This window comes from Triplophysa rosa, unplaced genomic scaffold, assembly GCF_024868665.1.
Source record: "Triplophysa rosa unplaced genomic scaffold, Trosa_1v2 scaffold39_ERROPOS1708854, whole genome shotgun sequence".
NCBI classification, from domain to species: Eukaryota; Metazoa; Chordata; class Actinopteri; order Cypriniformes; family Nemacheilidae; genus Triplophysa; species Triplophysa rosa.
This window is the reverse complement of record NW_026634397.1, coordinates 81,933-99,631: the sequence shown is the minus strand read 5'-3', so window position 1 is coordinate 99,631 and position 17,699 is coordinate 81,933.

Genomic DNA, 17,699 nt, shown 5'->3' with positions numbered 1-17,699 from the left:
CGTGAATGCTGTTTGAGCTGCTTCCGTCCAGACAAATTTGGTCTTGGTGGAGGTCAATGCAGAGAGGGGAGCCGCCACCTGCCCGAAGTTCCTGATGGAATCGCAGGTAAAAGTTGGCGAAAACCAGGAACTGTTGTAAGGCTTTTCGAGAGTCAGGTGACGGCCAGTCTGAGACAGCCCTTACCTTGGCAGGATCCATGAGGATCCCCTCAGAAGAAACGATGTGTCCCACGAAGGAAACCGACTGGAGATGGAACTCACACTTCTCCGTCTTAACGAATAGCTGATTCTCTAGCAGCCATTGAAGCACTCATCTGAGTGTACCTGGAGAGATGAAGAGAAAATCAAGATATCGTCCAGGTAGGCAAAAATGAATGCATTAATCATGTCACGTAGCACGTCATTGACGAGAGCTTGGAAGACGGCTGGGGCATTGGACAGGCCAAATGGCATGACCAAGTATTCAAAATGCCCTGTAGGGGTATTAAAAGCCATCTTCCACTCGGCCCCTTTCCTCATCCGGACCAGATGGTAAGCATTGCGGAGATCTAACTTTGTGAAAAACCTTGCCCCCTGCAAGAGTTCAAAGGCTGAAGACATAAGCGGCAAGGGATACCGGTTCTTGCTGGTTATGTCATTCAGACCTGTCATGGTCCTGCCTTCTTGTTCATGATTTTCTAGTCTTGGGGCAGGATCATGACAGATCCCGTATGTTTAGTGTGAGAAGCCATGGGGTGTTTATCTTTTGATATTCCATGTGTTTTCTTGTGTCTTGTCATTGGCCCTGCCCCTCTCGTTTCCCGTATTACTTCCCGGCCGTGTTTCATTACCCTCACCTGCCCTGTGTTATTATCCCTCGTTTGTGTGCCCTTTAAATAGTCCTCATGTTTCATTGTCTTGTTGCTCATCCGTTGTACCCTGTACCTTGTGCATGTATGCCAGTGTTTTGTACTTGTACTTCTGCCTCGTGTTATATTCATGTTCCTGTTACCTTGTCTCTTTATTTAAAATTTAGTTTGTCTTGTTAGACACCCCGCGTGGGTATTTCCTTTTGTCAGTGTTTGTCCCTTGTAAAATAAAGTATATTTGTTAACCCTTTCACCGCCGCTGCCTGCACTTGGGTTCTTCCCTGCCGTTCATGACACAGACCTCTGTAATCTATGCAGGGGCGCAAGGAGCCTTCCTTGAACCCCGCTCCGGCCAGAGATGAGGAAGGACAAATAATCTTGGCTGCTAAAGACTCATTCAAATGTAACCCTTTTACCATTGGCTCGAAATGAATAAATGCCTCGAACAATAACGATTCGAGCATTAAGCACTTATTGACTCTTTTTCCTCAATGTGGCGAAGGGAAAACCTCAATGTTAAATTAATCGGTCTAGGGTATGATTATGATTCACGCTTTGTCACTCTTTATGAGAGCTAAGGGATATTCGACTCTGACCCATTAAATTAGTACAGCAATTAAGTAACGCTAACTCACATAGATTCAGAGCAATGTAGGCAAAGTAAACATACACACCATTTGTAAACTTGCGCATTTGTATTTAAAACACAAAACATAAACAGTTGTTTGTAAAATAACTAAAAGGTTGCACAAATAGAAAAACCAAAACCCGGGGTAAAACAGTATTTAGGGTACCTCTTACAATTTAACTGTCTCTTAAACACACACAGCTTGCAAGCTAAACTGTTGGCACGCTGTTTGTTGGAGCTCAATATTCACAATACTCTCTTTCCGGAGAGCGTGTGAACACCCTTCCTACCACTTCCGTAGTAAACGGTGACTCGGTTGTAATCCACAATGTCGTCAGACTGCGGCTGTATAGATGATTTGTCTCCTGGAAAACCGGCGTCCTCTCGTAGAGCCAGGCTTGTATGTGTGCGTTGGGCCTCTGCACGAGCTAAGCTAACTCGGCTAAACATGAGCTATACGGGCCAAAGTCTCGGCACAGTTCAAAGTCTGCTTTTTCCACTCAACACTTTAAGCCTGTCGGCGCATAACAAAATCTCTGTCCATAAAGAGTAGGCTAGACGCGAGTTAAACTCTCTTTGAGAGAAAAATCCTCGGCAGCGTCTCGCTCGTGGTGCAACGCCATATTCTTTTCTCTCTACAGTCCCGAGAGAGTTTCATTCTCGCGCGATCTCTCCAACGCAAACTTTATTTAAACTTAAATTACTGACCTCAACTAAATGCACTGGTACTGCAATCTATGATAGGATATAAGCATTTTAAAACATATTACATCCATAAACCCATTCTCAGTAAGCATTTGTCACTTAAAATATTCAGTACACACGAACATTAACGCATCAATATAAACACAGTCTTCAAAGAAATATGAAAGGGGAAAAACCCACAACAATGTATAAAACAGAAAACACAATTGAAAAATAATGATAATCCCTGATAAATTCTGATAGTAATAATGAGTCTAACCATTATGAATTTATCCAGGTTGTTACAAAAATATTTCTCCATGGCTGCTCGCTCAGGGGCAGACAAGGAGAAAAGCCGGCCGTGTGGCGGAGAAGTGCCTGGCAGGAGGTCGATACTACAATCATACTGTGAATGAGGAGGGAGAGAGGTGGCCCGGGTCTTGCTGAATACCGCTCGAAGCCCATGGTACACCTCAGGAACCCGAGACAAATCGATCCACTCATCCTGTGGAAGAGGAGGGGAAGAAGAAAAATGTGAATGAGCAGAACCAAGACAATGAGCGTGACAGTAAGAACTCCAACTAAGGATACAATTATCAACCCAGTTAATGTAGGGATTGTGTAGAGAGAGCCAGGGATGCCCCAAAATGATGGGAACTGCAGGAGAACTTAATACGAAGAAGGCTAGCTCCTCCCTGTTGTTACCCGAGGAAATTACTCCCACCGGAGAAGTGAAGGAGGAGATAGCCTTCAACGCTCTGCCATCAAGAGAGTGGGCAGTTATGGGGCGGGAAGATGGGGAGAACTATTTTACGGGCCCAGGCTTCATCCACAAAATTCCCCTCAGTGCCCGAGTCGATGAAAGCCAGCTCGTTGAAGGAGAGGTCATTAAATCTTAACACCACCGGAAGAAGAGTGTGTGAGCTGATGTGGAGGGAGATGGTGGTAGCGCTCGCCAGGACTCCCCTGCCTACTGACAAGTGTTGCCTTTTAGCGGGCACGAGGAACCTGCACAATACAGGCACAACCCCTCGTTAAGGCGGCGTAACTTCTCCTTGGCCGAGAGCCGCAGCCTGTAGAGCTGCATGGGCTCCAATGAGTCAGAGGAGACCTCTGGCCGGACTGGGAAAACCCAGGAATCTACTACGGAGCTTGATGCAGCCTTAACCCACCTTCGCAGATCCATTCTGGCATCAAGGCGAACAGCTATGTCAATAAGTTCGTCCAATTCGTAGGTGGGGACCTCGAACGTAAACCTCATCCTTAATTTCATCCTTAATAATCTCCATGGCCGAGCGAAGGGAGGTACCATCTTCTGGGTCAATATTGGCCATTGTGTAATGTCAGAATCACTAAGGAAGGACCCAAGAGTGGATGGATGCTCAAAAAGGTATTTATTAAACCAAGGCAAAAAACACAAAAACCTGTGAGCGGGCATAAACAGAGCAGAGACGAATTCGGGCAGTCCAAAGGTTCCGAGGTGCGTATGTTATCCAGGCGGGCAGGACAGATTTGAAGTCAGACGGATAAGGGTCACCGAGGGGTAGACAACATCCGAGGGGGTAAGACAAGACAGGAATCCTGGCAGAGCAAAGTCGAGATGACAGGTCGACAGCGAGGATGCGGCAGCGATTACCACGATCGAAGATCCAGCACTCTTTCTTGGCACAAAAAGGTAATCCAGCAAAAACGAACAAGACTCAAGAAGACCTGAAGGCGAGACGACATTGTGATGTCTTTGTAGATGCGCTGAATCATCATGTCATCCTGTACATACACAACAAAATCACACCATTCCAGTCCGGAGATCAGCATCTGACCTTGACCTTGCAGTAGTAAGCATGCTGTTGTTTTAACTCTGGTGTGCCATTTTGCAACTTCAGGTAAGGGCAGTCAACATAACTTTTTACATGTGGGCACTTTATGTCCAAAAGGCCATAAATCTGGTCCTCCATGGGGTCATAAACAATGCCATCAGGAGAGGTGCCGAGCCAGGGTGAATCAGGGTGAATTATGAATCCACAGGTATAGAAGTTCACTCCACGCAACAGAGAGGTATTCCTCCACCGCTGCAGATTCCATTTCAAGGCCTCTCTTCATGTCCGCTGTCTGCCGAGTTCCTTTGTGGATTCTTTCAGCCAAATTTTCAGCAGAGCTCTGTCCCCGTACATGGCAGACCTCTCTAAATCGGGATGATGTAATACGTGGCTTTCTGACAGAGTGCTAATCCAATGATGCACTCTGGTCTTTGGTGGCACGCTCAATCTTGTGTGTCATTTCCAGAGTTACTTCAACTGACTTCATGTGTGGTAGTTCATGTTTGCTATATACAAATAAGCACACAGATGGGTCAAGGTTGTAACCATCTAGTGGAAGAGGTGGCGCATCTTGATGGGGAGTAATGTTACGTGTTGTTGCTGCTGGCTGTTGGTAGAAAAGAACACTCCCAGCCCGAACATTACCGAAGGCAGAATCCACCAATGAATCATCAATGGACATTCCAATTGAAGCAATTAAATGAGCTGTAGAGGCCGTAAAGTCCTTATACACTTCTGCCACATGCAGGATTGAGGGGTCAGGCAGCTCACCGGTAACACCATTATAAAAGGTACTCCTGAAATAAAGTATTGGAAAACAAAGTTGCACATTTTATCTTACAACCATTTTTCACACCCAGTTATATGGTTTACTGGAAATGTAATGTCATCATTTACTCATCCTTGTGTCGTTTCATACATGTAAGAGACTTCTCTTACAAAAAGGAGATAAAAAGTTAATGTTTATTGAAACTGTCATTCTGCTTAAGATCGCTTTTTGTGTTTCACAGAACAAAGAAAGTCAAATGGGTTCAGAATGACATATGGGCGAGTACATGACATTATTTTTCTGAACTATTAATTTGTTTATATGGTAAATGATCCAACATTATAATTCTGATATACTTATAATTGATTGCAATATGGACCTTTTGCCATCAGCTAGTTTCCTCTCTTTAGGTCTTGCAGATAAAACCACCATCCCATTGACAGGACCTGGCCGGACTCCCTAGAAATACCAATGGTAACTATAGGATGAGTGTTTGCTAGACCTGCTCCTGGAGGTCAAAATACATGTCTTGGACACCTCACTAATCTATCAGATTTGAACAAATTAGTTAACGTTAAACATACAGTTTGTGTGCCACAAGGAACAGGGTTAAGAAAGCTATAATGTATATTTTCTTAAAATCATTAGAAAATTCGGGTAAACTTACAATTGACCTGGGTTTGTGCCAGTTATGCTCAGTTTCAGTACAGCTGCGAACTGGAGGAACTGCACTGATGCCAAGCTGATAGTAGTGTGTTGTCTGGTACAGTAGTGCAACAATGTGATTACACAGTGCAGTGCCAGCTACACTGGGCAGTATGACAGGGCTGGAGTCATTTAACACAATCTACAATGACAAAGTAATATATTAAGGACCCCAAATGATAGGATATATGCACAAACAAAACATAAAAAAGACTCTTTTTAAAGTCCTAAACATGTACTGTAGAAATAAACAAGTTTAATAAAAAACATATGAACAACAAATCAATCCTTCAGTTTTGTCTGCCTAATCTCAGACTATGTGTCTTCTCTGTCTTCCTCATAGACCTGAAACAAGTCGCCCCCACACTGATCTCCCCTGTCACCTGATCCTTATTTGAAACTGAAAGAAATGCTAAAGTGTGAGATTCACAGTTCAGACATATTGTATTAACAGTCATTTTAGCATAAAATTATAAAAATATTAAGAAAACTTGTATGAACGATAAAAAACGAAGCTAGCTAGTTAGCATGTAAGCTTGAGAATACTCAACCTCAAAGTTGTTGATATAACTGGAAATGTACAACTTAAACCCTTTCTCCTTTTTAATAAAAGGAGTGACCGATGCCAGTCTCACAATTCGGTTGACGTCGTTCACCGTAATCCGGGGAAGCTCTTGCAGGCAGCGAGTATAAAAAATCATGCTAACGGCAGCTCATTAAAATGTTAGGCAAGCATTGGTTCCGGTGCTACGCCGAAAGCTAGATAACAACTGAGCCTAAACGCAGAAGTGGCCGTGCACAGAGTAAATTTCCGAGAGCACGTGAAGACAGCATAAAACACAGCAACAACGATTGGCTAGGTTGGTTACATATCTGAACCGAAATAAAGTTAATTTAATAACTGCTGAGTACTGTTAACTACCTCAATGTGTTTGAGATTGGACGGAGAGTCTTTAAATGACAGTAATTCTGTATTTTTAGGTAAGCATAAGAGACACTTCATCCGGTTTTGGATGCAAAACATTTCTTGCAAATACGGCCATGGGTGTTCGTCCTCGTTACAACCATCGTTTACCTCGGAAGTAGGAGGTGCTGCTGCGTTCTCTTTTAAAATGTGTGTCATTATTGTTGAGTGAAACTGCGCCAAATGATCGCTTGCTACTAGCATCCGACATGTCCGCGCTTTTGTTGAAATTCGAGCGTGCCTGTCTGCACTTGCACATTAGGATTTAACCAATGATTGGTTAAGCGCCTTCATTGTGACCGGTTTGCTGATTGGTCTATGATCAGTCTCTGTTCTGTTTCCTGCTTTTTAGTGGTAACGAAAATACTTAGGGGAAATGTATCGGAGTAAAAGTATACATTTTGTTCAGGAAAAGGAGTGGAGTAAAAGTTTGCAGAAATTAAAAAACTCAAGTAAAGTACAGATACTCCCAAAAAATACTTAATTACTTAAGTATTTTTACTTTATTACATTACAACACTGGACACGGACGCTGAAAGCTCCATGAGCAACACGCATAAATGAGTGTTACGTCTCCCTATTTAATCAGTGTCTAGGAGTATTTGGAGGTAACCAATAAGAAGAAACAAATAAATAAAAATATTCAACAGATGAATTTACTTGGGATGGATACTTAACCTTGATTTAAGTGGAGCAAATAAATTAGTGAAACAAATATGATATCAACCAGCAACCCAAACATAAGTGAGGACCAAGAGCCATGCTTAAGGACGGAAAAGAATAAAAAAACACAATAAATAACACCCACTCAAATCTAATCTAAGAAAAAAAAAACATCTAGTGTATTTAAACAGTTTTTACCCTGCGTGTAGTCTGGTGTAAGTCAAGTGACATGCTGAACTGGTCCCATCACTAAACGTCTAAACAAGGGAATCAAAACTCGGATAAACCGAGAAGCAAATCACAGATCAAGTGTATTCATTTAGCCATCACAAGATAACTTCACAGGAGCAAACTTAAACACAAAATAACACAAACTTCGAAAATTAACGAAAGCAAGAGCAAAGCCAACCTAACACTTGAGCAAACAATACAAACGGAAAACAAAGGCTCCCTCCCGCTCTCTGACAGGAACACGATCCAATCACAGATTCTGTGAATCTATTGTAGAACCGGGAAAAGACAGAAAACAAATGTTCCCGAGTAATACGGGACGTAACAATGAGCAACATAGAACCGGGCCACTCTTTCCCCAATGGACACTTAAAATAAGCAGATTCATTTAAACTGCATCTTATTCATAGCACAATTTGAAGTTTGTTTGCTGTTCTTTCTACTTTCTGGTTAAAAAATAATACATTTGCCAGATTCCGCGCTATTCCACGTTATACAGCAAATTCTGTTTTTATGCCTGGATTCCCATCCTATATTCAGAACTCTGCCATATGCACAAAGTGAAACATAAGGCATGTTTCTGCATTTTCTGCCGCTGTAAAGTGACACCACAGGCTGAGTGAAATAGCGCAAGTGCCAAATTCATGCATAGGCCCGACTTGCTGAAAAGCAAACCAAATGAATGGAAATATATAGTTTTTCACCCTCACTCGCCCATTTTAACTCGCCTTTCTCTCTCATTTATCCAGAAACACACATTCGCACACGCTGTCTGCTATGACATTTACAGCCCCAAAGCCTGAGTCAGCCATTAGCCAGTAAATAAAACAGATGTTCTCACAATACAAATACAATAGTCAAGGCTGATTGCTCTGGCACAGATTCACAGCACGAAAGAAGAGAATCTCGCAGATATTTAGCATGAATCCCAGCTCCATTTTAATGTGTGCCTAAACGAGTCAATACATGAAACCCTAGTTAAGCTGACACATTCTCACACTCTGGCAAAACTAGACTACAAAATTTACCCACACCCAGGCACATACACACACTACTCACTTAAATGTCTGCTGGCAGTTGTATTTTGATCCTCGGCTGACTCCATACTACATTGACTGGGCTTGAATTGGATAAGACAGAGCTGACTCAATCTGACACCTTCTCTGAAGTCATTATAATGATTAATTTAACAGCTCAACAAGTGATACAGCATCCCAATGCTCTTTCCAGGCACAACTTCCCAGAAACTGGAAATAAAATAAGCACTGGGGTTGGCTAGATTAAGGAGACAAGCCAATATTTAGTTAGGAAAGTGTATGTATGTACCCAGAGGAAAATGTTTTCATTTTGCTCAGAGTTTACTCTTTCATAACTCGGTAGATTTTCGGGAGAGTTTTATTTCAACGTTGTCTCTGACGATTCCTCTAAAACTCCTTAGGAGGAATAAAAATTGTTCAATGGTAGAAGAGCAGGGCCCGTCAAGCTTCTCAAAGTGCCATTTTAGTCTTAAGTGCTGAGAATTCATGAAATTTACTCCTAACTTAAATATCCTTACTTCCAAACTTAAATATAAAAGCAAGTTATCAAATTTCTTAAAGCTAAGAATCACTCTCCCAATTATTTAAGACAGCTCGAGAGGTCTCTCAAGAGCTTAGGAGTTGCCACTAGGGGCTTGTGATGGCGCTGAGGAGACAGAGACATGTGGTGGACAGAGGGGTTGGCCAATGGAACCAAGTCATTCCACATTATACACACATAGGTGTAATTGCGGGAGGCACTTTTTAAAAGTATGAATTTGCAAAAGGCATTTATTAGTGAAACCACATCTACACATTATTTTTCATAATCAAATGTATACGTTTAACAAACTTCTTTGTGCACAAGATAAAAGGCACGCAGTCCGTACATTCTGCGCTCATTTCAATTATGCTCTATGGATAATCAGTACTGTTGTGCGTTCTCGTTATGCTGTATTGCTATGGATCATCTTGTTATGCTCTATTGCAATCAGGCCCGGATTAAGAACTCAGAGGCCCCTGGGCACAAGTGTGTTATGGACCCCCCCATACACACACATGCGCACAATAAAGTTTTAAATTAGCCTAGGGTACTATGTGTATGAAACACCTCTATGTTTCAGGATTACAGGATTACATTGACAAGTTACAAACTATGATCACAACCTGAAGGACAATATCAACACCTGTACACATCCCCCATCATACAGGATTTACAACAAGATTGCAACAAGGCCTTCCTGGACCAGCAACAACAATATTAAGACCTTTCCCTGCATACTGTAACTCACTGGCATATTCAAGCACACACTACCACCTCAAACTTTTAATTCAGTTCTATCAGATTCTTCCATAATTCAACACAAACATCCCAGATTCACAAAACTGTTCTTAAGAGAAAATATAAGAACTTTCTTCAGATAAATTACAGAAAGTTTTTAAAAATATTCTTAAATGCAATTCTAAAATATTTCCATCTTCATTTTTTCAAAGACTAAACGGGCAGGGCAGTCTTTGTCAATGATTATACTACAAGAGTAATTTGACCATTTATTAAACTTTATTTGTGTAACAAGCACCTCTCGACTCACGTTATTATGTAAGCGTGTAATGTGTTACAGTAAACGACATTAACAAGTATTATAAGTATTATTTAGCATATATATTATGACATCTTTTTTTAAAAAAACATTTTGCGATGTATGTAAAAGCACTGTGGATTACCAATATTTAGCCTTCATTATTAGATAAAGGCAGTTACTGATCAACATTATATCAATATAAAATAATTCACAATTGGCAAGGAAACACCACCAAATGTAAAAAAACTCTAATCTTTTAAGATTTAAGATAGCCACGAGGGTATATCAACTCATTATATTTACAACAATAAAATCGTTCTCATTGACATTTTCAGTTTCTGTTGTCAGTTCATGACGCGACATCATCTAACAACTTAGAATAAAAAGCGGTGATTTCGACTATTTGTTCTTTCACACAGCCTCATGGTAACTATGTGCATATTTACCGACGAACTTTGTTCATATTTATATATCCAAACAGTCGATAACAGTAAGCGGGTTTCCATCACTCTGGTTTTATTCGTATTTTGAAGTTTCGCATCAGACACGAGTGATGGAAACGCCAAATTTCGAATTAAAAACCCTTAATTCGCAAAAAAGTTTTTAAGCTCGCTTGAGGTGGTTTTTCATTTTTGCGAAAAAGGGTTAATGCGAATAATAGGAGATGGAAACGCATTTGCCGAATAAATTCCTCCAAAAAGTCACGTAACTGCACTATGAGACGGCGTAACCTGACTAACCAGAGTACTGATCTTGTTACACAGCATCAGAAATGTTGTGATGGTCATTCTTAAACGCCTGAGCAAAGTCGTCAAAGTATTCTGTAATTGCCTCTTAGAACTGTCACGACTGTGTTTCCCGAACAGCAGACATCCACAAAAGCAGCGCATTTATTGTGTTTTCTAATCGTCTGTTTGCGCAAGTATTATTATATATGAAAACTATTATATTCAGTGGCTTCTCTTACTTTTCTTACTGATATTTAGTGCCAGTTTATTAGGAAGTGACTAGTTGACTAGTTGGATGGAAACGGTGCTTATTCGCAAATGTTTTATGCGATATTCCAATTTTGCGCATAAGCTAAATTGGCAACTTTGGATGGAAACCCGGCTAGTGACAGGTTGTTGGAAACGCTGTTTTGTACTCATTTTATTGACGAGTTACCTGTCGTATGGTGCTGCTTCTTCCTGCCGGGAAAGGGAGACCTTGCGCTCGCGGGGCAGCACTGGCGATATTTTCCCACTGAATGAAAGCTAAGGTTTATCCAAGAAGTCGCTAGATTTGTCGCTATGCGCTTCTTCTAAACAAAATCCGATTAAATCAAAAGACAGACTTCCTAATTTAGAAACACTGTTTTGTGTGTGCACCTCCGTGTGCGCGGAGAGAGAAGCGCAAGGCAGAATGAATATGGCGTAAACGCTGTTATGTGAAAATGTTTTCTCTTGCCTGGGCCCCAAGCGCGCATGGGCCCCTGGGCCTGTGCCCATAATGCCCATTGGATAATCCGGCCCTGATTGCAATGAGTTTGCAATATTTTTGAGCTTTCTCGTTATGCTGTATTGTTCCCAATGGTATGTGTGATTTCACACGCAAGAAAAGATTTATACTGAAAATAACATTGTATTTCAAGCAAAAATACTTGACTAAAGCAAATAAAAACAAATTTCAGCACCGGTTTAAAATGGGTAATTAAGAAAAGTTTAAGTAGAAGTTTAAGAAAACAAATAAAAATAAGCCAAAGAACACACCGATCAGAACAGAATGCTAACATGATAGATGTAGTATACAGAAATGTATTTATTCTACACGCCTGCGTACCTACAAAAAGTACTTAATTTGGGTTTGGAAGCATCCATCTTCTTTCTTTAGTTTACATAAGCCCTATGCTTGACCGGTTTTGTATCAAAACTGTTGGCTTTATGTAATTTGACAGCTAATCTGTTTGTCTGTTTGAAATATTTGCTAATTCCAGTTTTATGAAATGGGTTAATTCAATCTATTGTACTGTTGTACTTTATTAAAGCTACAGTTTGTAAAAAAAAATGCCGCTAGAGGGCGCATGATCAAAACAACAACAATGCCGTAGCTTGATGATGCTGTGAAGGAGCGTGGAATGATGGGATCTGTTGTCTTCAACTCCACCGCTGATGGCCACCAATCAGATGGGAACGAGAAATCATGTTAGCTAGACGCTAGACACTACTACCACATTTGTCCACGACACTGTTGTCATGCGGTTTCTACGTCAGTAAAGGCGGTAACAAATGGTAACGCGGATATGACGCCATTGACAGGCGACTGCACAGCTCCATTTCACTGTTTAGAATGGTGATTTTCTCACGATTTACAAGTAGTTGGAAACATTTGAGATATTGTAAGTACTCAACTGAACAAAATATATAACACTAGCCTAGTGTTTTTGGGATATTTTACTGCAAAATTGTTACAAACTGCACCTTTAAATGGACCATTTTTTTTAAAAGCTCACAGTTATGGACATGGAGATAGTTATGAGCTATGAGACATCTATACAGGACTTTTGATGCTACTGTAAACACTTAAGGAACTGATGGACACTTATATACTGCAAGACTCTTCCTTGTTGCGACACTTTAAGAAATGCATGGGAGTGATGGAGTGCATGCAGAGGAAACACACAAAAGACAGCAACTATGGAAGCACGTGATGAAGAGTGGGGTCGGGTTTAATGCTCGGTCTAATGAAAGAGCCAGCTGGGTACTTTGAGTGATCCTGACAGTTCTTTACATCATGGCCATTACACTTGTAAGGATGTTTCTCACCTGCACGGTTTGTTTTGGTTCAGTGTCTCTGGGATTCAAGCAGTAGAGGACAGCTGGTGGTTAGGTATCCATTCTGTAAGTGAGAAATGCACGTCTACATTAGTCAACTGGATTGTAGAGGATTAAATGCTGAAAGTATATCTGCGAGTAAAACCGCGTACACACACACACACACAACCCAAATTGTTCACCAGTCGGTCTTACATTGTCACTAACACATGCGCTCACATGAGTCTGCGTGTGCAACTGTACGAGTGATTGCATACCTCAGAAACATACAGTGCAGGGTGAAATATGCCACCTGTCCAAAAAAGGACAGTTGAGTTGGGAAGGATCCTTAGATGTACTCTCTGGCAAAAACAACAACAGTCACATTTGTTTCATGAAGCATGTCTTTTTTGGAAACTTGTAAAACCTTTTTTCGACCTTTATTCTTTGTAAGCAAATTATATGAATACAATTTTAAAATGTACAAATCAAATATTGAAGTTTCTGTTAAGTTTCTACAATATTTGAAATAGTAATAAACTAGTAAACTTCATGTTCGCATACTGACCTGCATGTAATTCATCCTGATTTCCCACATAATCCACTAAACTGCATTTTATGTCATTTTGTACAGTTTATTGTAATAATAACAAATGCATCAATGAGTAAATGGCACCTCTTTTCTCCTTGTGACAGCTGGACTCAGGACTCTTAGTTCCTGTAGTCCGTCTTGTCCTCTTCTCAGAAACATCTGCTTCTCATTAACATGTTCCTCTACCAGGAGACGTGAAGTGAAAATAAAGCATGAAATGTGGACAGACACCCAGTTGCCTCCCTTTGTTATGGATAAACACACACCCTGTAGTCGGAAGCGCACTTCAGATGGCCTGCACTTGGGTTTTAGGCTTCTTAATATTGTGGGATTTTTTCAGTCATCAGAGTTCATGATGTTCAACCGGGTGCATGTTATGTTTTGTTTGGTAACACTTTACAATAAGGTGCTATTTGTTAACAATCAGTTTTTGCATGAGCTAAAATGAACTAACAATGAACAATAATAATACAACATTTATTAATGTTATTTTATGTTAATTTCAGCATTTACTAATACATTATTAAAATCAAACATTGTCACTGTTAACATTAGTTAATGCACCATGAACTAACACGAATAACTGTATTGACATGAAATAAAATTAACAGGGATTAATAAATACTGAAAAACTAAATTGTTCATTGTTAGCTAATGCAATTACTACTCTTAACTAATAGCACCTTATTGTAAAGTGTTACCGTTTTTTTACGATAATTGCATTCATGGTAATTTATTGACTGCTTAAGGTTTTTTGGTACTGTCATTTTGTAAAAAGAATGCTAATAAACAAGACATTCACATTTACATTTATGCATTTTGCAGACGCTTTTATCCAAAGCGACTTACATTGCATTAGACTATGCATTTGTATCAGAATATGTTCAGAATTTATGTTCTACTGTATATCACACTGTTATTAATCAGCAATTAACCAGTTGTGGATATGCACATCACAAAAAAGCAAACTGTGCTGGGTATTTTGCTTTTAAAGAAATATTTTACAATTCCCCAAATCTATCTCAGCAAATCATTGCCAAAATTGTATATTGTGCACTGGGCTGATGTCAGCAATGACGGACAAACTTGCCCTGCCTGCTGCAAAAAAACTTTGTGGGCACATAAAAATGTTTCTCCACCTTTATTTCCCCTGACACCGTAGGCACTGTTTCTTCTGGTCTTGGATCGTAGCAAAATCCGCTGTTTGGTCTGTGTGGCTGTGAAAGTCTGGAAAAAACTTTGGCTGCTTCTGTCAGCACGACCTCCTCGGCACGCAGGTCTCCGGTTCTGGAACCGTTCCTTTTCAACACCCATTCGCGCTAGCAGAGGACATGTGTTGTATATATTTTCTCTTCAAACAGCAGAGGACGGTGCCCTCACACACACACGTGACCGCCCAACTGTTATCAACTCATTTGATCGTCTCTTGTTGTAATCCCATTTTATTCTGCCTATAATTGCAGTAAAGCTTTCTCAGGGTTGAATTTCACTCTTCCATACCGGTTCTTGGCAGCTGTGGTTTTGCCCTGACCAATGTTTTGTGTGATAAGTAGTCCATAACCCAGATTAAACTGGGCAGATTATATACAGTATGAAGTAGGCAGCTGCGGACCACCCCCTGTGAGGATGGAAACCTGACCTGAACGTGTGGTTTACAGTGCCTCTGTTATGATGGAGGACAACTTGCTTTGGCTTTATGTAAATTGTTCGGCAGGTCAGATGGTTCGAGTTAGCCTACCCCCCACAACCTAAAACAGCCAACCAGGTGACCGTAAAATGCTAAACAAAGACACGGCACCAGAAGGCTGGAAATGAGTTTTCAGTATTTATCTCAGAGTGATACGGGATCATCCAGGGGAGGAAGGTTCGATGTTATGTCGTAGTTTAGGTTTCGCTAATTCAATCAGGCTTAGTCCACTCATATTTCTTTGTTCTGTGGGAAAACAGGTTTTGAAAAGTGCCTTTTGTGTTAACTTTGTCAGGTTATCGGAACCGTTTAGAGGAAAATAAATAAAGCTCATGCATACCTCCCTGTTAGCTTGACGTATTAACACTACCACATGTGCAGAAGAGGCAAGAGGTGAGGCAAATGCACAGCAGTTCTCTTTCATCATCTCGTGTTCGAGATCCACCTATGGGAAGGGAATCCGTACCTGACCTCTGCAGAAGCATCTAATTGCACCAAGTCTAGCTAGACAGACAGAAGCGCGCAGCCAATGCCAGGTAAGGCCCCACCCCCTTACCTGAGTGCATATAAGGTCTGCTTGCTCTGCTGTTCCTCAGTTGTCATTCGCTTCTCGCGATCTCTGCTTTAACACAGTTCGGTTGGATTTTCGCTGCTCACTGTGTGTCTTCAAGAGGACATATTGTCTGATCAGCCTCCGCTAGACGTGACAGTCGTCTATTCAGCCAGGTTAGCTGTGTTTTTTCTACGCATCCTGAGCTGCCCACGCTCGTGCTTTTTTCACCTGCTACCCCTTTACTTTCCACGGCTGCCCGCCACGGATATTAACGAGTTTTTCGCTGACATGTCGCTCTCTAAATCTGCCACTGCTCCCAGGACCAGCTCATCATGGGCCTGTCCGGCCGCGTGCGGGGCTCTCATCGCAGCTAAGGACTTTCACGAGTTCTGCGTGGTCTGCTTGGGTCTCAAGCATGCAGAAGAGGCTTTGGAGAACCCGGAGCATTGCAGCCATTGCCTTGTGCTGCCGAAAAAGCTCCTGCGGCGTCGACTCAAAGTTGCCGCTACCCAGTGTATCGAGCTCGGCCTTTCTGACTTGGATGGGGGACACGGTGACGGCGACGTGCCTCCCGGGGCCTCCCGGGGCCTCCCGGGGCGCGACGTCACTTCATTGGGCTGACCTGCCTAATCCTGCGTTCCCCGAAGAGGATATCTTTGCGGGCAACCTCCCTTTCGCCGATGAACCGGCTGGTTCCGGCGATGAAGACGACGCGGGCCTTCTTGGGGTCTCAGAGGACGAGGAGGCCATTCCACTCTCTGGGTTTCCCAAGGCTAACCCCCCGCAGCCTTACCCCAGTCCATCCTCCTGGACGTGTGCGAACGAGCGGCCGCTTGCCTTTGCATTCCGTGGCTGGCTCCGCAGAGCGCCACCGACCAGGAAAGGGATGTGTATGATGGGAAAGTGCTGGGTCCCCTGCCCGGCCCGAGGAAACAACTCTTCCCCGTCCTGCCAGCGTGCGCGAAGCACGTGAGGCACTACTGGAGAGACCCGCTGAACCTCAAACACGGTCTCGTGGGTCTGGAGGTGAAAGACATGCCGGCTCTCGGCTTAGTGATCCCCCGCTGTCGAGCCGTCGATCGCCAGGCATCTCAACCCCGTTCAGGGCGGGCTGCTCGCCCCTCCGAAGCCGGTCTTGCCGGGCAAAATGGACCGTTTTTCTGCCTCTGTTTATCAGGCCGGCTCTCAATGTTTCGTCCCTGCTTACCAGGCAGAAATTTTGAAGGATTTGGGGCAGCAGCTGGTCAAAGGATCCCCTCGCCAACCTTATGGAAGGATCTCCTTACGGTCAACGACCTCGTCCTCCGTAATGCTCGTCAGGCTGTCCAAGCTTGCGGGCGCTCCATGGCGCTTTCTGTAGTGGGGGAGCGTGCTCTCTGGCTGAACCTGTCGGGACTCCCTGACAGTGAGAAGAGGCACGTTGCAGGAGCTCCAGTCGAGCCTGCCCAGGCTCTCTTCGGTCCCGCCGTGGCTTTGATGCAGCAACGGTGCGCCGACAAAAAGAAAGAGGCTTTCAAGTTGTGCCTCCCTAAGAAAGCAGCTCCACGTCAGTTGCCCACTGCGCGTTTGCCTAACCCCCTGTCACGGTGAGAAACCCACATCATAGCAGGGAGAAACTGCGCAACAAACCCCCTCCACGGCAGAGTAACCCACCCTCTTCTAAACCCTGGGGAATAACGTCTCCCGCCGCGGCTGGGAAACCTCCCAACCCAACCCCGACCGACTCTAAACGCAAGAGGCCAGCCTGATGTCCGACCATTGGGGGCAGAGAGTCCTCGTTCACGAGCCACAAGCTCATCGGACTCTCCTTCTGTCCCAGAGCCCCTGTCCAAAAGACGGAGGTTTTCTCGCGGAGGGGCCGGCCAGGGTTCCCAGCCCGTGCGTTCAGTGGACGCTGTGTTTCCTCCCCCCACGTTCAGGGGGTCGGTTGCGTGGGAATGTGCTCAAACAGTGTCACCACACAGCCCACACATTGTTCCCCTCACCCAACTACACTGGGTTCCAAATTATTATGCAAATTATATCTTTCTCTGGTTTTCCTAATTTGTCGATGCAAATGACAGTCAGTATAATTTTCAAGTAATCAACAGTTAGGGTACATTTGGAATTTTGTTGAACAAACCTCCCACTGACAACAGTATTTATTTAAAAAATGAAAAACTCAAAATGC